Source organism: Pteropus medius, unplaced genomic scaffold, assembly GCF_902729225.1.
Source record: "Pteropus medius unplaced genomic scaffold, Ma_sr-lr_union100, whole genome shotgun sequence".
In the NCBI taxonomy this organism is placed as follows: domain Eukaryota; kingdom Metazoa; phylum Chordata; class Mammalia; order Chiroptera; family Pteropodidae; genus Pteropus; species Pteropus medius.
In genome coordinates this window covers 1,094,194-1,120,038 of record NW_024344253.1, presented here as the reverse complement: position 1 = coordinate 1,120,038, position 25,845 = coordinate 1,094,194, and the positions used below count along the sequence as shown (strand labels likewise).

The 25,845-nt window shown below is 37.3% G+C and overlaps 1 pseudogene; it reads right to left on the bottom strand.

Annotated features, from left to right (window-relative positions):
• Positions 1–4,503, bottom strand: part of LOC120607934 (bifunctional 3'-phosphoadenosine 5'-phosphosulfate synthase 1-like) — a 133,989-nt pseudogene extending 129,486 nt beyond the window's left edge.
• Positions 4,504–25,845: the final 21,342 nt, after the last annotated feature.

Sequence of the window (25,845 nt, the reverse complement as noted above, 5' to 3'; positions counted from 1 at the left end):
GCTTGAGAAAGTGCCAAGAATTTCCCCACTGTGTTTAGTGCTAAAATGTGAAAAGTCGTTCTTAATTCCTGGAGGTACATTCTACTGTCCTCTGTGCATGCAAGATCTCTAAAGGCAAATTAAGGGCAGCTCTGTTGGTCTTGAATACACATTTCTGACAGATACCACACACTCACCTAGTTTGTTTATTATTCATAAAACACTTAAAGCCAATCATCTATTACTAATAAACATTAACACTATTAAAAATTAACAATCATAAAAAATAACAATCATCTTACAGCATTCTGAGACCAACTCTTCCTTCTACTTGATGAGTACTGAAGCAAAGCACACCATATTCTTTTTATAACACATAACTGTTTCGGTTGTTATTGTTATTATCATTAGCCATATAATGGTGTCGGCCTGTGTGAGAGATTGCATTCTCTTGATGATACAAATTTTTCATTTTTCAATAAGTACCATTAAATTTATATCCCAACAAGTATCATTAAATTCTCCTACCAGAAAATGCTGCTTTATAATGACATCATAAACAAAATCTTACACTGAATACTGACTAGTGGTATGAAGAAAGAACTGGAACCTTGCTGCTCTGGGACTCTTAGACTACATCACTGGCTAGTTCACAGAGTAGTATTCTCAAAAATCAAGTCATAACAGATCATTTGTGTGCCAACGGCTAACTTAAATGTCTATAAGGATCAAATTGAAATATTGCTCAAAGCTGAAAAAACATTATTTATATACCTGTGATAATTTATTAAATTATGTGCAGAAAATCCTAGGTTGACAGTTTCTCTGATAATTCCCTTGCACTTAGTTTTTTTGGTAACTGCTTTTCTATGTACCCGAACCAACACAGTAGAAAAGACTGTTTAGAAAGATTACTCCCTTGGTTAATTGGAAAACAGTATTCGACAGAAATGAAAACAAATCTTACTAGAGCAGATGAAATGCCTCCTTCTGATTTATGTCTTTAAATCAATATTTATGCTTAGGCATTTCCAAACTTGGGAATGGATGATGTTTGAAGTGACATATAACTGACAGGAAGATAGATGCTAATGATGAGCATGAGCACCAAAAGAAGTTAGAGATGTAAAAACTTAAAGACAAACTTTACTTTTCTGCTTATAGAGTAAAAGCCCTGCCACATACCTCCTTTTCCATCAAGGTTCTGCATTATTTTCTCATCGCTTCATTGACAAGGATAGGCAACATTGACTATTTTCACATCCTCATCTTGTCCTGTGATTGATTGCAAAAAATAATCACAATTCTTTATCTATCTCTGTATCCTTTTGTAGTATGTTTGTAATTTCCATTCCTTCTATGACGAGGTAAAGTTCATTTCTTCTTCCCTTAAGTCTGCCTGCCTTTGTGATTGGCTTTGGTCAGTAGGGTGGACAGTGGTGATCGTATGCCAGTCCATGCCTAGACCTCAAGAGTCCTGATATGCTTCTGCTCATTTTCTTGGATCCCTTCAGAGATGCCATGTGAGAAAATCTAGGCCAGCCTGCTGGGTGATGAGAGACACATGGCTCAGGTGCCATCGTCAGCCTGGCAGACAACCAAACATTCATCAGAAGCTGACTGGCAGCTGACTAAAAATAGCATGAGCAAGTCCAACTGAGTACTGAATATCATCCAGCTGAGCATAGCCTAAATTACTGTCCCACAGAATTGTGAGCTAACCAATTGGTTGTTGTTTTAAAGTACAGCAAAAACTAAATGATGCTCCCTTTCTAATTCATTACAATGTAGTTCTGGTCTTCATCTATCAACTTATCTGGTTATGGTCACTAATTAGTGATCACTGTAGTTCTTGCCCTACATCCCTTCTCAGCAGCACTGTTGTTGCTGACTTCCCTTTTCTTTATGCCAGAAGGACAGCCTTCTTTCTACTGTTCTATTGGCAATGGTTGCTGTTTCTTCTGGTTGCCCTTTAAACATTGGAATTCTTTAGAGATCTGGCCTTAATCATTTTTTCTCTATTTCCATATGCTGTCCTTGCGTGATTTCATTCACTTGGATGTTCTTAAGTTGTACAAATACTGATGGCATCTAAATGTATATCAATTAGCCCTGTCAGATATTTGAGATAGTTCAATTGGGATATCTAGCAAACACTTAAAACTTAAAATAACTTTGAATTTTAACTCATAATTTGCCCACCCTTCAAATGTTTTGTGACTCTAATAGGTATAAATTTCCAATCTAGAACTCTGAGTCATTTTTTTTGCTTCTCTAAATCTTCCTTTCCACATCTAAACTTCCATTCTGCCTTAGCTTATGACCACAAAACATCAGCTCAGACTAGTGCAAAAGCCCACATGTCTTTTTGTTACTACTAGAATTATATTCCCAAAGAGATTTACTATAATGACATTCCTTTCCTTACATCTTCTGCTACAGGTAAAGTTAGTACTTTATTATGTGTTTTAGAATCAGAAAAACTTTCTCTAATGCCTTAGCCTCCCAACTTAATAGATATCTGACCTTTGGAAATTCTGTAGCTTCTCTGATCTTCAGTTTCTATATGTATGATGTACTTCCAAGTCATTCTGATCATTGAAAGACATACTTTATGCAAGACTCATATCAGAAGGACTAGCACATAGTGAATATTTAATGTTTCACTTAAATTTTGCAGTCTACCTCTAAGTAACCTCCCTAACATCATTTCTTGCTACTTCTCCTATCTATATTTTTCCCTTCATTCCTGGCCTTGAAAGGCTAATGTGTTGGCCATACTTAGTTTTGCACTCATTCCTAAGTAATCTACCATATTTTATGCATTCTAAGAGACTTTTAATATCTCTAATATGAGGAGGTGTCTTAAAATTAATGGCATATTATAGTTTAATTAGGAGCTTTATTTTTTTTACTTTAGTGATACTTAAATTGTGTACTTTATTAAATGAAATGACATTTGCTGATTTCTTGTCTTTATATATGCTCTTTGTTTTTCCTAGAATAACTTTCTTTCCTTAATTTCTAGATAAACTCTTAGGCTCTTATGACTTGCCCAGACATTTTCTTCTCATTTTCCTGTGATTCCACAGCCACTTTTTATAATTCTCTATTTTCTTGAAGTTAGCCAGTCAGAGAGAACACAGTTTATACAAGACCACACCAAATTCTGGCACCAGCTACATTTTCTAGGAATTCTCCAAACCACCCAGTTTCAAAAACTCTCCAGAAGTACTCACATAATTCACTAATCACTGGCAAATTTTGGTTATGGTTTACTGCAGAGAAAGGATACAGGTTAGAATCAGCCAAAGGAAGATGTGCAGTGAATGGAGTGCACAGAGCTTCCTTCATTCTCTTTCCATAAAGTCAGGGCACATTACTTTTCTGATATCAATGTATGACAATACACATGGAGTATTAACAATCCAGGAAGCTCCCCTAAGCTCAGGGTCCAGAGTTTTTACTGGGGCTCCACCATGTAGGCATGATTGATTGCCAGCATGGAGCATCTCACTGTCCAGGTGAAGCAAAGCCCTTGTGTCACAAAGCCCCCTCTCTAAATCACATTATTGGTCTGTCTGGCATGGTTAGCCCCTACTCTAAATACTATCTGGTATTGCCAGCACCCAACCTAAATCATAGTGCTGGACAATGCATCATGTCCTCAAGCATACAAAGACACTCTTATTAAGCATGACATTCCATAGGCTTAAAGAATACCTCCCAGATGTCAAAGACAAAAGTGAGACCTATTTCTGAATAAGGTTAAATTATTTACTTCAGACTATTATATACATACTATAAATTATTACTTATTTGTATGTCTTTTCTCTGTAGCTTATATGCTTCCAGATTAAGAATACATATTTTGAAATCAGATAGACTTGTATTCAAGTCCTGAATACTTTACTTACCTCCAGTATGACCTTGGGCAAGTTTAAAAACAAACAAACAAACAAAAAAAAAACGGTTTTCAGTTCCAGTCAAGATGGTGAGCAAGGTAAAAGCAAAGTTTGCCTCCTTCCACGACCACATTAAAATTACAACCACATTATAAAATAAACAACTTGGAGAACAACCTGAAGTCTAGCTGATCATAACACATAGATCTGAGGCTATAAAGAAAAAGCCACATTGAGACTAGTAAGAGGGGCAGAGACACAAAGCAGTCTGGTCCCCCACCCAGGTGTGGCTGTTAAGCACTGGGAGAGATAGCACAGCTGCAGAGGCCCCTCCCCCCGAAGAAACAAGGAGCCATAGCCGTACACAGGGGCTCCTCATCCAGGGGTTCAGTCTGGGGACGAGGAGTTCCAACAGAATCTGACTGTAAAAATCAGTGCAGAGTCTGGCCATCTGGGTAAACCAGAAGGAAGATGAAAACTCAGATGTCCCCCTTAAAGGGCCCATGCACATACTTACTTGCTCACAGACACTGGCCCTGGGCTCCAGTGGAGGGTCAGCTGCTCGGGGAGGGACTGAGTTGTTTGGCCCCAGAGTGAGGGCAGAAGGGACAGCCACCATTGCTCCTTTGTCGGCCCCCCCCCTCTGGAGCAGTCAGCAGACGGGTGCCATCTTGCCTATGTTGACTCCTCCCCGCACATGACCAATTCTGAAGCTGCATTGGCCAGTAAGTTTAGCCCCCTCCACCCTGTGTCTCCCTGTGGCCCAACTTCACCTAACCCACAAATCGCCTGGGGTGGGCCACTGCCAAACAGCCATGTACCTTTCCTAGGCCTCATATTCATGGACAAGCAGCAGCATTCAGCTCATGCTGTCCATGTGTAGCCCACACATTATGGAAGAGACTTTTGGTGGCTGGCCACTGGTGCCAGCTCGAACTGCCGTGTTTCCTGGGTGGATCACTGGGGTCTGTGGGTCTAAGGGGGATGGTGGCTGGCCTCACTGTGGTCTGTGACTTTTGTGGGAGCCTGCAGGCTCAGCACTGGCAGCAATGTGCATTGGCCTGATGGAATCAGCTTGCTCCACTGCATTGGCCAAGTAAAATCTGCATGCTTTCCCCTGGCAACTCCCTGGGTCCCCACCCCACACAACTCTTATATCAACCAAAGGCTCTTATAGCTGCAGAGACTTACAGGCAAGTGGCATGTAGCCTCAGGCCTTGAATTGCACAAGTTCTTTTGCTGAGCCACCCCAAGGCCAGTACTGGAGGTAACCAACCTCGGCTTGTAGCGTGGTCTCTCCCACTTGCCTCCAGATTCAGCACAGGCAGCAACCAGTCACACATCACTTAGTAGCTCCTACGAGGTGGCCCCAAACAACCAAAGGCCATGACTGAACTTTACCTACACAGGAGCCTCACCCAAGGGGCCCTGGAAGCTGGCATCAGAGCACCACCTGACTAGCCCCATAAGCAGCACATCCAGAGGGTGATCTCAACAGATCTCAATACATGCCTGCTAGAAAGAATCCCACTCCCTGGAGTCAGCCCCTACATGGCAGATCATACTCTGTGGGTATGGCCAATCCCCACAGCCAAGCAATCCAAGAGTCAATCCCATCCATTGGCATGCTAACAGCAATCAAGGCTTAGCTATAACAACAGGAGAGCACACAACAACCACACACACACACAAAGAAACAGAATTTCTGGTGCAGGTGATCAGGGAGATTGCACCACTGGGTCACACAGGACATCTACTACATAAGGCCACCTGGCCAAGGCTTGGAGAAGTAACAAATCTTCCTAATATATACAAATGAACACAGAAGCAACTAAAATGAAAAAAAAAAAAGAAAGAAAAAGAAAAGATAAGAAACGTGCTGCAAATGAAGCAACAGGAGAAAATTCCAGAAATAAAACTAAACAAAATAGAGGCAAGCAACCTACTAGAGACAGGGTTCAAAACACTGGTTATAAGAATGCTCAATGAACTTAAAAGGAGAATAGATGATCTCAGTGAGGACTTCAACAGAGAGATAGTAAGCATAAAAAGGACATAGAACTCACAAAAAAAGAACCAGTCAGAAGTGAAAAACATAGTAACTGAAATGAAGAATACACTAGAAGGAACAACAGTAGACTAGATGAAGCAGAGAATCAAATCAGTGAGCTGGAAGACAAGGTAGCAGAAAACATCCAATCAGAACAGCCACAAGAAAAAAGAATTTTAAAAAATGAGAAAAGTTTAAGAGACTTCTGGGACAACATCAAATGTACCAACATTTACATCATAGGGGTATCAAAAGGAGAAGAGAGAGAGTAAGAGATTGAGAATGTATTAGAAGAAATAATGATGGAAAACTTCCCCAACCTGTCTAAGAATATAGACATACAAGTCCAAGAAGCTCAAATAGTCCTAAACAAGAGGAACCTAAACAGACCCACCCCAAGACCAACATCATTATTAAAGTGCCAAAGGTTAAAGACTAAGAGAGAATCTCAAAAGCAGCAAAAGAAAGGCAGCTTGTTACTTACAAGGGTACTCCTATAAGAATGTCAGCTGAAACTTAGCAGGCCAGAAGATATTGGTATGAAATATTCAAAATGATGAAAGACAAGAACCCAAAACCAAAATTAGTCTATCCTGCAAAGCTATCGATTAAACTTGAAGGTGAGACAAAGAGCTTCCCAGACAAGAAAAAGCTAGAGGAATTCATCACCAACAAGTCAGAATTACAATAAATGTTAAGGGGACTTCTGTAAAAAGAAGAAGAGGAGAAAACCCCATAAATACAAATAATAAAATGCCAATAACTGTGTACTTACCAATAATTACTTTAAATGTAAAGGGATTAAATTCTCCAATCAAAAGACATGAGGTGGCTGAATGGATAAGAATACAAGACCCATAAATATGTTGTCTACAAGAAACTTACTTCAGATCAAATGACACACACAGATTGAAAGTAAAAGCATGGAAAAAAATATTTCATGCAAATAAAAATTTTTTAAAAAAGCTGAGGTCGCAATACTCATATCAGACAAAAGTAGACTTTAAAACAAAGGCTATAATAAGAGACAAAGGGCATTACATAATGATAAAGGGATCAATAAAACAAGATGACATAACCTTAGTAAACACATGCATCCAATATAGGAGCACCTTCATATATAAAGTAATTATTGAATGATATAAAGGGAGAGATTTACAGTAATATACTCATAGTGGGAGACTTTAACACACCATTGACAACAATAGACAGATCTTCCAGACAGAATATCAACAAGGAAACAGAGGGCTTAAATGATACATTGGACCAGATGGATTTAATTGATATTTTCAGAGCAGCAGAATATACATTTTTCTCAAGTGCACAGAGAACATTTTCCAGGATAGACCACACATTAGGCCTCAAAACTAGTCTCAATAAATTAAGATTAAAATCATATCAAGTGTCTTCTCTAACCACAACGGTACGGAACTAGTAATCAACTACAAGAAAAAAACTGGGAAATACACAAACACGTGAGGCTTAACAACATGTTACTAAACAATGAATACTGCTAACAATGGGATCAAGGATGAAATCAAAAGATACCTAGAAACAAATGAAAATGAAAACAAAGTTCAAAATCTATATGGGACACAGTGAAAGTGGTCCTACGAGGGAAATTCATAGCAATACAGGCTTACCTCAAGAAACAAGAAAAATCTCAAATAAACAATCTAACTGTACACTAAAAAGAATTAGAAAAAAAAACAGCAAACAAAACCCAAAGTGAGTAGAAGGAAGGAAATAATAAAGATCAGAGTGGCAATAAATGAAATAGTCTAGAAAAATAGTACAAAAGATCAATGAAAGCAAGAGCTACTTCTGTGAAAAGATAAACAAAATTGGTAAATCTTTAACCAGGTTTATCAAGAAAAAAGGAGAGAGGATCCAAATAAATAATATCGGAAATGAAAGAGAAGTAACTATGGACTCCACAGAAATACAAAGGATTATAAGAAAATTCTATGAGCAATTACATGACAACAAATGGGACAATCTGAAAGAAATGGATACATTCCTAGAAACATACATCTCTCAAGACTGAGTCAAGAAGAAACAGAAAATCTGAACCAACTGATTTCCACCAACAAAATCAAATCTATAATAAAAAAAAATTACAAAAAACAAAATTCCAGGACCAGATGGCTTCACCAGTGAATTCTACCAAACATTCAAAGAAGATCTAATACCTATTCTCTCTCCTCAAACTCTTCCAAAAAATCGAAGAGGAGGCAATACTTTCCAACTCATTTTATGAGGCCAATATCACCCTGATAACAAAACCTGGTAAAGATAATACAAATAAAAGAAAACTACAGACCAATATCTCTCATGAACATGCAAAAATCCTAAATAAGATATAGCGAACCGAATACAGCAACATATTAAAAAGATTATATATCATGATCAAGTGACCTTCATCCCAGGGGCACAGGGATGGTTCAACATATGTAAATCGATTAATGTGATGCACCATATAAACAAATTAAAAAATAAGAAACATACGATCGTATCAATAGATGTAGAAAAAGCCTTCGACAAGATACAGCGTCCATTTATGATCAAAACACTTAACAAAATCAGTACAGAAGGAAAATAAAGGCCGTATATGACAAACCCTCAGCCAACATTATCCTTAATAGTGAAAAAACTAAAAACCTTCCAAGATTAAGAAAAAGACAAGGCAGTCCACTATTGCCACTGTTATTCAATATAACAGTGGAGGTCTTAGTGAGTGCAATCAGACAAGAGAAAGATATAAAATGCGTCCAGATAGGAAATGAAGAAGTCAAACTGTTGCTATTTGCAGATGACATGATTCTCTATATAGAAACCCCTAAAGACTCCACAAGAACACTACTAGAAACAATAAGTAAATGCAGTAAACTTTCTGGATACAAAATCAATGTTCAAAAATCCATAGTGATTCTATACGCTAATAATGAATTGTCAGAAAAAGAAGTGGAATAATTCCTTTTGCAATTGCAACAAAAAGAATAAAATACCTAGGAAAAAAATTAACAAAATATGTGAAGGACCTATATGATGAAAACTATAAGACCCTATTAAAAGAAATTGAAGAAGATACAAAGAAATGGAAAAATACTTCGTGTTCTTGGATTGGAAGAATCAACATAGTTAAAATGACCATATTACCTAAAGCATTATACAGATTTAATGCAATCCCCATCAAAATCTCATCGGCATTTTTTAAAGAAATCGAACGAAAAATCATCAGATTTGCATAGAAGCACAAAAGACCCCAAATTGCCAAAGCCATCCTAAGAAAAAAGAATGAGGCTAGAGGCATCACTCTGCCTGACTTCAAGTTATACTACAAAGCGACAACAATCAAAATGGCATGGTATTGGCAGAAAAACAGACACACAAACAAGTGGAACAGAGTCGAGAGTCCAGAAATAAACCCATGTTTATATGGGCAAATAATTTTCAACAAAAAGCCGAAATACGGTGGAGAAAGGAAAGCCACTTCAATAAATGGGAAAATTGGAAGGCCACCTGCAAAAAAATGAAACTAGACTGCTGTCTGTCACCACAGACCAAAATTAACTCAAAATGGATTAAGGACCTAAATATAAGACCAGAATCAATACAATGCATAGAAGAAAACATAGGAACTAAACTCAAGGACCTTGGACTTAAAGAGGATTTTATGAATTTGACCTCAAAAGCAAGGGAAGTAAAAACGAAAGTAAACGAATGGGACTACATCAAATTAAAAAGTGTCTGTACAGCAAGATAAAGAGACAACCATCCGAATGGGAAAATAAACAAGATAAAGAGACAACCATCAACAAGGTAAAGAAACAACCATCCGAACGAGAAAATATATTTGCAGGCAACGCCTCCAATAAGAGTCTAATATCCAAAATATACAAAGAACTCATACAACTCAATAACAACAAAAAATCATACAATCCAATTAAAAAATGGGCAGAGGTCTTGAACAGACTCTTCTCCCAAGAAGACATACAAGTGGCCAACAAATATATGAAAAGATGCTCAACATCGCTAGCTATTAGGGAAATGCAAATCAAAACCACAATGAGATACCATCTTATATCTGTTAGAATAGCTGTTATCAACAGGACAAGTGAAAAAAAAAATGTTAGAGAGGATGCAGAGAAAAGGGAACACTCATACACTGCTGGTGGGACTGCAAATTGGTACAGCCACTATGAAAAACAGTATGGAGGTTCCTCAAATAACTAGGAATTGTTCTACCATATTATCCAGTAATCCCTCTATGGGGTATTTACCCCAAAGACTTGAAAACTCATATCAATGTTCATAGCAGCATTATTCACAGTGGCCAGGACATATAAACAACCGAAGTGTCCTATGATAGTTGATTGTATAAAGAAGCTGTGGTACATATATACAATGGAATATTACTCAGCCATAAGAAAAAATGAAATACTGCCATTTGCGACAACATGGATGGACAACATGGATGAGATAATCATACTAAGCGAAATAAGCCAGACAGAAAAAGTTAAAAACCACATGATATCACTTATATGTGGGATATAAACCTAAAAGCAACAAATGAACGAGACAAATAAACATCTGTCATGGTCATGGACTATAGATTAGTGGTTACATGAGGGGAGGGGGAGGGGGAGAGATAGATGGGGTAAAAGGGGTCAAATATGTGGTGACAGAAAGAAATCTATGGGAAGTATAATTTAAAAAATAAAAGATAAATTTTTTAAAAAGATGGAACCAGGTTGGGCGTCTAGTAATCTTAGTACCTGGTAAGGGCCTTGCCATCTATGTTTAAGATTATTTGAGTGGAGATACTTAAGTAGGACCCAATCACCAGGGATTACAGGAGTAGATAGAAGATCTCCTATGAATTCCTTTGGTAAGACTTGGTCTGCACGTTCTCTTAATATTCGTCTAACTAGATTTAGTATGGATTTGTAATCTTTTAAGGAAGACATTGTGGTTGAGAAGTTCCCTAGAAGGAAAGGCCTTCCATACATGAGTTCAAAAGAGCTAAGGAAAGGGGAGGCCTGAGGTGAGGCCCTAATGCACATGAAGGCAAGGGGTAAGAGTGAAGTCCAGGCCTCCTTAATCTCTAGACTAAGCTTAGTTAAGTGGGTTTGAGGACTGAGGTTGATAAGGAGTGCGTAGGTTCCATTGAATACCTAAGGTGAAGCTGACTTCCTGTTATTTGAGATATGAAGGCTGGGCTTTTATCTGACTGTAATGAGATGGGTATTCCAAAGCCAGGAATAATGTCTTTGTGCAGTGCCTGGGTAACTTTAGAAGACTTCTCAAAGGCAGTGGGGAAAGCCTCAACCCATCCAGAAAATGTGTCTACAAAGGTTAGTAAGTAACAGGTTTTCCCGATGGGAGGCATGTGTGTAAAATGAATTTGCCAATTCTGTCCAGAGATGCTGCCCCTAGCCTGATGGGTGGGAAAGGAAGGAGAGTGTGTACACCCTTGGGGAGAGACTGTGGAGCAGATAGAGCAATTTTTTGTAATATCTGGAAGGAGAGTATTAAAGTTATTGCAGGTAATGAGGGGTTTAAGGAGTTGTAAAAGCAGTTTAAATCCAATATGTAAGTAGTTATGAATATCTTACAGGATATTTTAAGCTTGGCCCTGTGGTAAGCTATACCTTCCTTGCGCCTTTAGCCAAGGGTCTTCCTTATCTGCTCCAGCCTGAGGAGAGACTGATACTCTGAGAGAGTACTGTAGCGTGAAATGAGGAATAGCTAAGAGTTGGAAGGCAGGGGGTGGTTGCTGTGCTACCCTTTTGGCCTCTGCATCTGCCTTATTATTGCTCTGCATGATGGGTCATTTCCTGCCTGGTGCCCCTTACAGTGAACTACTGCTGCTGCCTTGGGAAGATGAGCAGCCTGAAGAAGTTTAATAATTAAGGGGCATTGGTAATAGGAGAGACTTTTGTAGTGAGAAATCCTCTTTCTTCCCAAATTGGGGCATGTAAATGGAGAATATGGAAGGCATATTAACCTCTAGTCCAGATGCTAAAGTTAACACTCTGGTGAAGGCAATTAATTCTGCCTTTTGAGAGGTAGTTCCTATTGGAAGGGGATTAGACTCTATGACCTCTGTGAGAGAGACAATTGCATAGCCTGCCAACTTTTTCCCATCCTGAGAGAAAGAACTACCATCAATAAACCAAGTGTATGAGGCATTGGGTAAAGAGGAGTATGTTATATTTGGGAAACAGGGAGTCTTAAGTTTGAGGATTTCTATATAGAAATGTGAAGTCTCTTTGTTGGGGGTAAGTAAAGGAGTGGCAGGATTGAGTGGAGGGCATTTGGCTAGGGTAACATGGTAAGATTCGATAAAGATTATGTGAAAAATTTGCATTCTAGAGGGAGGGAGATTTTGGGTAGCTCTGTATTTTATGAGGTCAGAGATATTATGTGAAACCATGATGGGTTGTCTGAATGTGAGTTTTTGGTTTTTGAGATTTAGAAGAGCAGCCACTGCCAGGGCTCTTAGGCAGGCTGGCCAACTCCTGACTATGGTATCTTCTTGCTTTGATAGATAGGCAATTACTTGAGTATCTGGTCCCTAGACTTGTCCTAAGAGTCCAAGTGTTATTCCTTTCTTTTCTGTAGTGTAAAATGTAAAAGCTTGGGAGAAGAGAAAGAGCTGGGGTTGATGTAAAGGCTTGTTGTAAGGGCCTGTTGTAACTTCTGGAAGTAAGGGCTAATATTAATGGTGGTATTTAGTGGTTCAGTCAAAAGATCTTTAGAGGCCAAGTATAAAGGATGAGCTAGAATGCTGAGGTTAGGGACCCAAACGCAGAGAAACCTTGCTCAACTGAGGAAAGATAGGCGCTCTTGTTTTGAGGTAGAAGGTGAGATTCAGAACTGAAGAATATAACATAAAACAAGAAGGACCAGAGGGAAAAGCCACAAAACCCAACCAAAATTAAAAAAAAAAAAGGACACACAAGGACAAGGCTCAATATTGTATGGCAATGGAGAGATCAAGATAAATGACTTGAAGGGAAGAAAGTTGGGCCTTCTTAGGAGAGATTCGATATCCATTTTTAGCCAAATGATTTACAATACTAGCTGTGTTCATAAGAGAGAGAATAAGATGGGCTACAAAGGAGGAGGTCATCTACATATTGGAGAAGAGTGCTAGGATAGAGATCTAGTTTTTCTAGATCTGATGCTAAGCCTTGTCCAAAGAAATGCGGACTATCCCAGAAACCTTGAAGGAAGGACAGTCCAGGTAAGTTGTTGGGACTGATGGGTGACAGGATCTATCCAGGTAAAAACAAAGAGATTTTTGGCAGTCTGGGTGTAGAGGAATGGTGAAGAACGCACCATTCAGGTCAATTACAGTGAAATGGGAAGTATCTGGGGGAATAAGGGCTAGGAGGGTATAGGGGTTGGGTACTACTGCGGGGTTAGGAGAACTGGCTGGTTTATGATGCGAAGGTCCTGGACTAAGTGATATGAGCCATCCAGCTTCTTAACAGGCAGAATGGGGTGATGACTAGGGAGTGAGTGGATCTGTGAAGGTTTTGGGATAGAAAGCATTGTATAATGGTTTGGAAGCCTCGTCTACTTTCCAAAGAAAAGGGGTGTTAGGGTTGACAGGGGTATATTGAAGGGTCTTTTAGTTTTATGTGGATAGGAGAGTGGTGTTGTGCTGTGGAAGGGGTAGAGGGATCCCATACCTTCAGTGTAACTAGAGAAGTTAGGAGGGAGAATTTATCCAGTTCAGGTTTAGTGAGAAGGAGGAAGGATGGGTCTAAATTAGAGGTGGAAGAGAAGCATAAGGGAGTCTGAATTTTGATAAAATGTCTATATCAAGGATTAGGGTTGAGTACTTAGGAAAGACAAGAATGAATGACTGAAAGGTATTTCAAGTAAGAGACAATTTAAGGAGGGTTGGCTAAAGACTTGGAGATTAGACCATTAATCCCCCACAATGGAGTCTTGAGAGGGGCAGATAGCACTTGCAAATTCAGGAAAGGCAGAGTAAGTGGCCCGGTATCAATAAGAAAGGGAATTGGCTTACCTGCTACTAGCACAGTTACACTGGGCTCCAAAAGAGTGATAGGCATGAGGGCCTGGGGGCCCAGGCACCTTCAGTCTTCAGTGGTGAGGCCAAGAAGGCTGGGCAGGTTGAGGTCCAGTTGTTCCAACTTTTCAGAGAGAAGAGATGTGAACTTCCCTTGAGGGGGTAGGTCACAGTCAACTTTCCAGTGAACTTTCTTGACACAGAGTTGACAAGGGCCTGAAGGAGGTCAAGGATTAGGGCAACCTTTGGCCCAGTGTCCCTCCTTGCCACATTTAAAGCAGGTGCCTAAAGGGGAGTGTTCTGCCCTTAGGGATTTGCTCATCTCTGTGGGAGCACTGGATAGCTGCTACCAGCATCTGGCATTTAGTCTGATCCCTTTAAAGATGTTCATTTCTTGTTTCCTCATCTCTATCATTGAAAACTTTAAAGGCAGCACTTAAGAGGTTCCTTTGTATGGTTTGAAGGCCATCTTCCAGCCTCTGTAATTTGTGTCTAATGTCAGGAGCCAATTGTGAAATGAAATGAGTATGTAGGGAGAGGAGGAAGAGTCTAGTGTAGTGTAGTTTTGGAGAGCCTCCATTAGGTGAGACAGAAAAACGATGGGATTTTTGTCTGGACCTTGGCTGATCTCTTTGAGTTTTTCATACTTAACTGCCTTGTGTGACTCTTTTTGAAGCCCTGCTATGAGGCAAGTTATCATATGATTTTGGCATCAGCAGCCTGGGGAATCTATCTGATAGTTCTAATTGGGATTCTGTCTGGGGACGGCTACTGCCTTCACTGTCTGTTGATCATCTTGCCAATGGAGGTTATCAGCCTGACCCTGAGTGGGTAGCTAGACTCTCTCTTTTTCTTTGGGGGAAGGAGTGGAGGAAAGGATTATATAGAGGTCATGTCAGATAAGATCATAGGATTGAGTTAGGTATTCAAATTCCTTGATATAGTGGTGGGGTCAGTGGAAAAAGACCCTAACTTTTTCTCAGTTTGTGAGGGATCAGAGAGAGAAAAGGGGACATAAATGCAGACTATACCCTTGGCTCCTGCAACTTCCCTTAAAGGGAAGAGAGTAGCAGTTTCCTGAGGGTGAGTCTGAGAGCATGTGTGAGGGGGGAGAAGGAAGGTTCTGAGGGATCTGAGCTGGACTCATCAGAAGCTGAGGGATTAAGGGAAGGGGGAGTAGGGGAGTTGGGAGCTGAAGGGTTAAGCGAAGAGGAAGTGGGGCAGCCATCTGGGAGGTCAGCTGAAAGAGGAGCATATAGGGATGGGGGCCTAGGTGGTAGTGGTCCATGGTCAGTGAGATCGAAAGAGGTAGTGTCAGTTTCAGAGATAAGGAAAGTAGACTATTTGGAGTGAAGAAGTAAAATCTGATAAGTAGAGAAAGATTTATAGAGAGAGAGTCTGGAGCAGAGAATTAAGAAGGCCTAGACAAAGGGAACTTCAGACCACTTTTCATTGCGATGACGGAAGTTGTCAAGGTCTCATAATGTGTTATAATTGAAGGTGCTATTCTCAGGCCATCGAGATCCATTATCCAAATTATATTGTGGCCAAGCAGTGTTACAATAGAAAATGAGATACTTAGGTCTGAGGTTGTTTAGGTTCTTCAAAAGGCAGCTAAGAGGACTGGTTTTAGAGAGTGTAGAGGACGTATTCCCCATGATGAAGAGAATGAGAATGACAGGGAAAGTGAGGAGGGCAAGCAGAAAACCACAAGGGAGGGAGTGGCTCTTTGAGTGGGCATTCCCACTGACAGAGTCCCTTTGATAGAGGAGAGGGGTCCTTTCTGAGCCAAGAATCCCCAGTTAGAAGGACACAAAGCCAGGAGGCCAAGAGTCTTCTGACCTAGCACTAGGATTTGTCAGAGAATGAGAGACAGAAAACCTGAGATGAGGTAAATAAGCTCTCACCCAAAAATTAAGTGACCAATGTGGACTGGCAGGTCAGCAATGAGAAGGTGATGCTCCCAGTCTGGTGTCCTCCCTGGCTGGGTTCAAGGAGGATTTGGGAAGTTAGAGCCCAAATCCTTAGAGCCCGAGGAAGAGGTAGGAGCCTGAGGTTAGCCTGGGCGAGCTGCCACAGCCCACTGCTCTCCAGGTTGCAAACCAATAACCTCAGGGCTCAGAAGAATGGCCACTAAGCCTGTACCAAATCCTCCCGGATTTCAACACCAGATGTTAGGATTGCCGAAGGAGGAACACACAAGGCCAAGGGGGTTAAACAAGGTTTATTGTAGCAAAGTGACAGCCAGGCCAAGCCAAAGATGGTGCCAGCCCTGAATGTGAGGGGACTTTAAACTTATATGGGGCTTGAGGTGGGCTTTTTCAGTGGGAATATTTCAGGTGGGTAAATTAGAGGGGAAGAGAGAAAAGTCCAATGAAATGGGAGGTGAACATGTAGTGTTACCAACCTGGACATTGCAAGATTGAGTTCCCACACAAAACGTAAGAGAGGAGTCTGGTTCCCACACTATGGGGATAAGGGATAGGGCCCTCTTGGACCTAACAGAGACTATGTCAAACTAAAAAGGTTTTGCACAGCAAAGGAAACCATCAACAAAATGAAAAGACAGTCTACTGAATGGGAGAAGATATTCGCCTATGATACATCTGATAAGGGGTTAATATTCAAAATTTATAATACAACTCAACAAAAAACAAACAATCCAATTAAAAAATGGTCAGAGGACCTGAATAGTTATTTCTCCAAAGAGGGCATACAGATATCCAACAGACATCTGAAAAGATGCTCAAGATCACTAATCATCAGATAAATGCTAAGTAAAACCACAAGGAGATGTCACCCCACACCTATCAGATTGGCTGTCATTAATAAATCAAAAAAAAAAGTGTTGGAGAGGATGTGGAGAAAAGGGAACCCTCGTATACCATCGGCGGGATTGCAAATTGGCACGGCCACTATGGAAAATAGTTTGGAGTTTCCTCAAAAGTTAAAAAGAGAACTACCTTTTGACCAAGCAATTCCACTTCTGGGTATTCATCTAAAGAAATCCCAAACACTAGTTTGTAAAGATCTGTGCACCCCTATGTTCACATCAGCCCTATTCAAAATAATCAAGATATGGAAGCAACTTAAGTGCCCATCAATAGATGATTGAATAAACAAGTTATGGTACATATATACAATTGAATATTACTCAGCCACAAAAAAAAAAGAAAAGAAAAGAAAAGAAATCTTTCCTAGATTTGGACCTAGAGTATATTATGCTGAGTGAAATAAGTCAGACAGAGAAAGATAAATACCATATGATTTCACTTATATGCAGAACCTAAAGAACAAAAGGAACAAACTAACTAAATGAAAACAGAGAGATGCAGAGGAAAAACTGGTGATTGCCAGAGAGGAGGGAATTTGGAGAGCTGGGTAAAAAAGATGGAGGGATAAAGAAGTACAAATTAGTAGTTATAAAATAGTCTTGGGTATATAGAATACAGAATTAAAAAAAAAATTTAAAGAATAATAAAAAATACTTATGTCTTGGAAAAATAAAACCTTATTTTATTAGGATTATTCTAAGATTGAATTGGATAATATACAAGGAATATTTACCATAATTTCTGGCTTCAGTAATCAGTTAATAGACAGTAGCAAATTATATGATTATCATTTTTCTTTTAACTTCCATGTGGGTTATAATCAACACCTTAATTCTTTTATTAGGAAAAGGGAGCAAAAATAATAGAGGGAAAATAAATTTAAGTAGCACAGAGACTGAATTGAGTTTCATTAAATATTATATTTTAGTGATATCTAATTTGTATTCAACCCATGTGCTACTAACTTTATGTTTGAGATTATTATTTCTAAAATAAGGGTACTATGGTTTTAGGATATTGACAACACTGTAAGAAGAAAACTATAGTTAATAGGCATCTTCTTCATTAAATAATACTAACCTTTAAATTAAATTAAATCAAGAACATTTATAAAAGCAATCTGAAACGTCAAGATTAGTGATTGAGGATGATAAATTAAATTCCAGATTTAAGACTATCTTACAAATGATTTCCTCCAACTTCCCCACAAAACAGAAACTTCTGAAGCACCTACATTAAGAGCACATACAATTCCTTTTGAATATTTTCAACGTAAGCAAGAAAAAAGAAGTTCTGTCTCAAGATGGATTTCATTCAAAATGTTATTTTAAAATGTTTTTTGTTGGATTTTCAATTTCAGCAAAATTATAAATAAGATAACATAAATACTTTCTTGTCAGGAAGTTCTACAAATTCATGATAAAATATAACAATCATCTTTTTAAAAGCTAAATTCTTGAGTAAGCTGGGAAAGTCTCTAGGGACAAGGATTGAAGAAGAAAACTAACAAAACAGAACTAACAAATGAGCTAATGTTGAAGCTACACTAAGGGAGTATTTCTATTGGGTAATCTACACATTCTTGGGTTCAGGCATAGGTGGAAATAGGAGACCAGATTATGGATTTAATTACGGTAGAGAGTAGAAGCTGAGACCCATTGAAAAAATTTGGTTTTGAAAGAGTGCTTAATGAAAAAAGAAATGGAGAAAGTTTGTGAGGAGTAGGGGCAAGGGAAACCTGCTATATAAAAGGGAACTTGAAGCTTCCCATTTTGACCTGGGCTCTGGGTAGAAAGTCTCCTCTCAGATTTTTACCTACAAACCTACCCTACCTTCTATAAGATTTGGAATTTAAATTTCTGGAAGTTTAGGAATCTTCAAATTTAAGAATACAAAAGTAATCCAAAATTATTTTCAGACAGGTGATGCCTCTCTGGCATCTGTAATACACACATTCAATTTCACTCTTGAGGGACATGCATTTCAACCAGAGTATACAGGACTCCCATAAATAAAGTCCAGTTGAATATAATCCCACGATTCAACGTTAGGTAAAAGCATAACTCTATAGTAACTAGGATCCAGAAAAGAAAAAAATGACTCATGTTCCCAATGCCAAATAAAGACATAATAAATAGAAAGCAAAATATCTGATGATAGAAACATGTATACATATGTCAGTAAACAAATGAATGTAAATAAACTAATTTCGGATTGGTTTTGAAAAATACCCTCTTGTTATTTGCATAAGGCACACCTAAAACATATAGGCATAAAAAGTTAAGAGTAAAGAGACAGGAAAAAATGCAACAAGCAAATTACAATGAAAATAAAAGCTGTGACAGCTCTATTAATATCAAATAGAGCTGAAGACATTATTATGAATAAAAGGGTACCAACATAATAAAAAAAGAACAATTCACCAAGGAAATACAGAAGTCTAAACTTTTCAGTACCCAATAAGGTAATTTTGGAATATATTTAGAAAACAAACTGATAGAAGAAGTAATTGATTTACTACAGTCATATTGACTGAGTTGAACTAAATAGTCTCAACAACTGATATATTACACAAAAATTATATTAGCATATGTATAGAATATCTGACCAGCCTAGTTATCAAGCTTTTTCTAATAGATTTATACATAACCCTGGGTTTTATTCTCAAGTGCAAATAGAACACTTATGAAAATTGACATAACTTCTAAGCATATCTCACTGTTAGCAAACAATCAATAAAATAGTCTATCTTCTCTAACTAAAATGCAATTGACTCATTGTATCATCATGGAAATCAATAAAAAAGATCATCGAAGACATTGCATCATCATTTAAATCAATAACAGTTAATGCAAGAACAATTCCATGGAAATTAAAACAAACTTTTAAGTAATCCATGCGTCAAAAAATACAATAAATTTTTGTTCATTTTAAAATTGATTGAATATGCAAAGATTACACATCAAACATGTGAGATACCATTAAAATGATTTGGGGATTTTTTTCTTTAAAGGTTTGTTAGAAAAGAAAAAATTGACTTAAAATCAGTGAGTTTATTGAAACTGAAAAAAAACAAGTTAAACCAAAGTATAAAAAAAGAACTAATAAATAAGAGTAGAAAATATTAAAGGAGAAAAAATAGAGAGGAAACAAAAAATATAAAGTTGGTTATATAAAAAAATAAAATAAGCTCGACTTTTATGGTTCTAAGAAAAGACTAATCGACTAAAAGTAAAGAAAAAGAAAGGAAAAATGACATTAGGAATGACAAGAAAATATAACTACAGATAGGATTTTTTAAAAAATTATAATGCAATTGTTAGGCAGTTAGACAGACATGAGCGACAGGGGAACAAAGGACAAAGGCTCAGCCCAGAGACATCCCAGAGACCACCCAAAGAATATCCTTTTGATAGTTAAAAATCACTCCTACATCTTGAGAGACAAAGGACTGGAGGGCCATAAACCTACAGCTGGTTTAGTCCGGCCACAGCCACTTGCACAGAAAGTACTTCCCTAACTTGCCCATAATCTCAGCCTCATTATACCATCATTATAATATCATGCCTGTTCCTAGAAGTTTATGAATCTAATTATAACAGACTGAATTCTGGGTAGCAGCATGCACAGTAGGCAGAGTGTTTTATGGCAGCCAGATGTCAGTCAGAATGACCTCACGTGCCAATCACCTAGGAACTCCTTTGTAACCCCCATCATGGCTCTACTATAATACAGACCTTTCCAGTTCCACACCGTTATAGCCGTCTTTGCTGAGAACCCACTCCTCCCTTGGAGCATACTCTTTTTTCACCTCCCAAATTCCACAGGGCTGCAGCCTTTCTTAGCATGGCCCATTGACTTCTAAAATATACTTTCAATAGATCTTACTTTTTCTAAGTCTCATTGAGCTGGAATTATCTATGCATTGGTGAAAAGAGCAGAGAATCATGTGTTACTGGGGCAGTGCCAGAGTTCGGATTGCCCCAAATGGTAACATGATGAAACTTTAAATAAACTTACTTGCAATAAATTAAATATATGACTAGATCTCTTAACTATTAAATAAATTTATTTACTATTTTAAAATATATCCTGTTTATATATCTACAAATTACAGTTAGACAGTTTAAAATAATTCTACCCATTCTTTTAATATTGGTAATCCCAATTTCATATAAAATGCTCCAAAAAATATAAAAAGATAAATATTTTCTCATTTATTTTTTTAAAACCATTAAAGGAAAAGAAAATTATAGATTGTCATCAATAATGTCTGTGGTATGTAATATGTCATCAAATTAGGTGTACTCAAGTTTTAATACTAGATAATAGACATTAATGTAATTTCTCATGAGAGATTAAAGATAAAAGAAACATAACCACATCAATAGGTACAAAAAAATAGAACATATATTAACGATAAAATAAAACTATAATCAAAATAGAAATAGAATGAAATTTTCTTAGCCTAACCAAGTGCATTTACTAAAACTATAGCAAATATTATACATAATGGTGAAACATTAGAAATTTTTATTTTCAAAATCAAGATCAAGACAGGGGTGCTTATTACCATTGCTTCTAATTCATAGTGTCCTGAAGGGCCTAGCTAACAAAAGAGAAGTAAAATATATACAAATAGAAAAAGGAGAAATAAAAAATTTCACTTTTCAGGAACAATATGATTGTCTGCATAGGAAACCTGAGATAATTTATAGAAAAACTATTAGAATCAATAAGAGCATTCAGAAAGTATTCTGGACACAAAGATGAATTAGAAATGTGATGCCAAAGTCATAGTTTTAAAGGAGCACAAAAACTGGAATGAACATAACAAATTTCACAAAAGATATTCAGCTTTTATGTGGAAAATTTTATAAAACTATTTTGGAAGACATAAAAAAGATCAAACAAATGAAGCAATTTAATGTGCTCATGGGTGGAAAGACTCTATAATATTAAAACATTTAGTTTCCCTAAATTAATATATTAATGAAATACAAATCAAATTTAAACAAAAGGAGTTTTCATGGAATTTGACAAGCTTATCATAAAATTCATATGGAAATGCAAAGGCCCATATTAGCCGAGACAATTTTGAAGTACAGGTGAGGTTTGCCATATCAAGCTTTCAGAATTATTACTATACAACTATAATTAAAAAATATTGTGGTACTGGTGTAGAAAAGTATTTTTGGAAAATAAATTACCTAAACACAGGCTCGTAAAACTTATTATATTTATTACTATAAATATTCTTACTATAAAAAACTTACTATAGCAGATTACTATATTCTAGAAGTGGTATTGCATAATAGAAGGAAATTAACAAAAACTTAAACAGTTAACACAATCAGTTATGCATTAATTCTATCCCTACCTCACATAATTTACAAAAATTAATTCCAAGTGGGTTAAGATCTAAATGTAAAAGGCATAATTTAAAAAAAGGAGATAATACAAGAAAAGATCTTAATGAACTTAAAGTAAGGCATAAACTTTTAAGCTATAATGAGAGAAAAATGACACATTTGGTCACATCTAAATTAAAAATGTCTATATATTAAATAATTTGAAAGCATAGTGAAAAAAATGTATTTGGCTTCCACCATTTATCTGAGAGCTTTTTAATTTTAACTTTTTGCTTTATTTTCTTTTACTTTCAAATTAACAACACAAGTCAGCTAACACATCGTATTCTTTCATTTACACTTCTATTCAAAATATTTATTGAACATATTCCACGCCAATGGCTATGTGACACATAGATAATAGTGCCCTAACAAAAAATATTTACATGGCCCTCTACCCAGCCTTAGTGCCTTTAGTGGTTACAATGAACATTCTCAAGGATATGCAGATTATTTTTGAAGCCTTAAGTGCTATTTTTAAAGACATCAGCAAGGGACTTTTGATTTCAGATCCCTGGGTTTTGGAGCTCAGTTTGTGTCTTGAGAATGTGAGGAGGTGTTACCTTACCTTCATTTGATGGAAGAATTATTTTATTTAGAATGCCCAATAATGCCACATGCTTACCAAACCCATGACAGAACAGCTTTACCAAAAGATGCAAAATACTTCCACTGTAATTTGCTCTAAGTCTATCCTTTTCTTGTTTAGTGCATATCCTTCTTTGATAAAATTCTTAATTGAGTGTTTACTTCACTGGGTGAATTTCCTGCTTGAGTCATATTTGTTATTCTGAAAGAAACCATTTTTTTCCATTCAAGTTTATACTTGTATGGTTAGCTTAAAAAGTCAAAGGAGAATGTGTGGGGACGAATGTAAACACGTTTATGTATACCTTTGTATGACTGGACTCACTTACCATACATATGCGTAAATAGCCTTGGAAGAAAACCAATAGTTCCTGTTCATGCTCTTCACACCATAAACTTTCCATTATAATCTTATTTACCCATATAGACCTGGCCATAATGTGTCTTTTCTTTATCTTCAAATTCCTGGGCTGTCAAGCCAAGTTACTCTTAAAGGGACTCTGGAAATTGCAGCGAAGAGAAAGATATAGTAAAGTATCATTATTAAAACATAAAAATGAATAAAAATGCTAACAAGGTTTCCCCAAAGTGGGGGTGTTTATTGCATATTTGTTTTTTAACAACACAATTATGTTTCTATAGATAGAGGTCAGGTATAATTTATAGCATTTGCTATTTAATGAAAATGTGAGAGAACATTACATACACAACTTTTTTTCCTGTGTAATCTTAAGCTCTTTTAATTTTTTTCCAGTTTCAAAAGGAAGTTCTGCCATAAATGATGGCAGTAGTTTTTCCTTTAATTTGTGACATCTAATCTTTACTTTAGGCTTTGCCAGTCACAGCTCACTATGTCTCATTGCATGTGCCCTGACACAATACATCATGGCCAAGGTGATCCAATATCGTGTGCCATTTTTTTAAAAAAAGGATATTAAATGGTGGCAGAAGATACACCTGAAACATGTCAATGTGGGCCCAAGGGGCATTGTTCTTCTCTAACAGTTTACTCTCTCTCTCAAAGTCTGGCTAAAAGAATTATTATTGCCCTTTACATATAAACATCCTTATCCAAATAGTCTCCTCTTATTCCTAATATATGTATTCCTGTCATATGAAAGCCATTTGCTTAAGCGGCTTTTCTGTCTATTTGTAGTCTGTTCAGGCACACAGTCCTCAGCAGGAGTCCGGCTCCATGATTCATTGCCTCAGATTTCCTACGGAGCTTACATGATGCTCGCTCAGCCCCATACGGTTTTGTATCCATTATAACCAGGGACAAGTAAGCAGGGCTCAGGAGTCTGAGCATTTATCTAAGAATAGCTCCCTGACGCCTTGCTTTACTCACAATAAATGAACAATGAATTCTTTACATGCTAACCTCGTATGGTGAGGAGAAATTATAGGAGCTTACTTGAGTTAAATAAGGGAAGTAGCATTGAGAGTGAAGCTCCTTAAATTAGCAGGTCAATAACTAGTTTACAGAGACCAGGGCATCTGGCTAATGGGAGAATAAAGAATTATGTTTGTCACAGAAAAAGAAAGATGCTGTCCTGGTTTAGTGCTAGATAATTACATTTATTATCCTAAGACTAGCTCTGCAAGTGGCTGGTTGCACTAGTTAATTCATTAGCAAAACTAATCGGCAAACCACAAACAACAATTGGGGGTAAATTGAACCAATTCTAATAGTAGGTTTGGCAAAACAGGATTTTCTTTATGCTAGAAAAGGAAAATTACACTGGAAAGCTACACACGTAATAGTATGTATCGTCTAACTTGTCCCGAGTTACAATGTGAAAGAAAGAACTCATAGCTAAGGCAGAGAGAGGGCATATGTTCAAATGATGATGCTACTGAAATATTTCATATGACCTAAAATATTCTGGATTTCTAATATTATCCTGACAATGAGTAGAAAATAGACTCTAATAATCAGGGGTTTTCCACTAACTTCACTTTATGAGATTTGTGATTGTATAAATAATATAATAATGTATGTGGTATATAATACTTAACAACTATAGTATAATTCTTGAGTATTAATATAACTTAGAACCATATAACAATGAGAACCTTGACCAAACTATTTAAAGATTAAGTGGTTATTCTTTCTTTTGTGTAATTAATTTGTTCATTTGTGCATTCACTATCCATCATAACTGTAGACAAATTCTGCAAGTGAGACAGTAAGTTGCCTTGGTGGATGAGCGAGGAGTGGTTACATATTATGAGGCACTAGGACTCTCTTTCTTTAAATAAATGAGTTTTTTCTTTGTTTCTGGAAAGACTTTTTTCTTCTTCTTCCTTTTAGAGAGGAAGAAAGAATTCAAACACACAATGCTAGGAAAGAAGGTAAGATTGAGGGATTAAATTCTAAAGGATCTTTTGAGCCCAGGGGTTTTATTCTGTGTCACCATAAAGCAGCATTACTAGTTTAGAATTAAAAAAGCAAATGAACAAACAAACAAAAAAACTCATCTGTTGAATTCAGGACAAAATCACTGATTTGATTCATTACAGATATTATATTCATCATAGATTCTTATCCAAATAAACAACAAATCTATGGCAGGATCTTTGTAGAGCCCAGAGATTCCATAGGCACTAGAATCGATATAATGTGATAGCTGCATTCATTGCTGACTTATCTCTTCAAGCAATAGTACCTCTGCCAACCAAAATGCTGAGAAGAACATTGATATTAAAGGATTTTTTTCCAGGTTTTTATTGCAAAAACTTAGGAGGCGTATATAGGAGGATCATGACTTCTACTATTCTCTAGCCTGGGATTTCTCAACCTTGGCACTGCTGACATTGTGATCCAATTAATTCTTCATTATAGTAGGTTGTCCTGTGCATTGCAGGATGTTTAGCAGTGTTCCTGGCTTCTACCCACTAGATGCTTGTAGCAACTCCCTCAAGTTGTGACAACCAAAAATGTCCCCAGACATTGCAGAATGTACCTCACTTTCTTTCCACCCCATCCTACTCTCTGTTGACAACCATTGCTATAGTCCCACCTCCC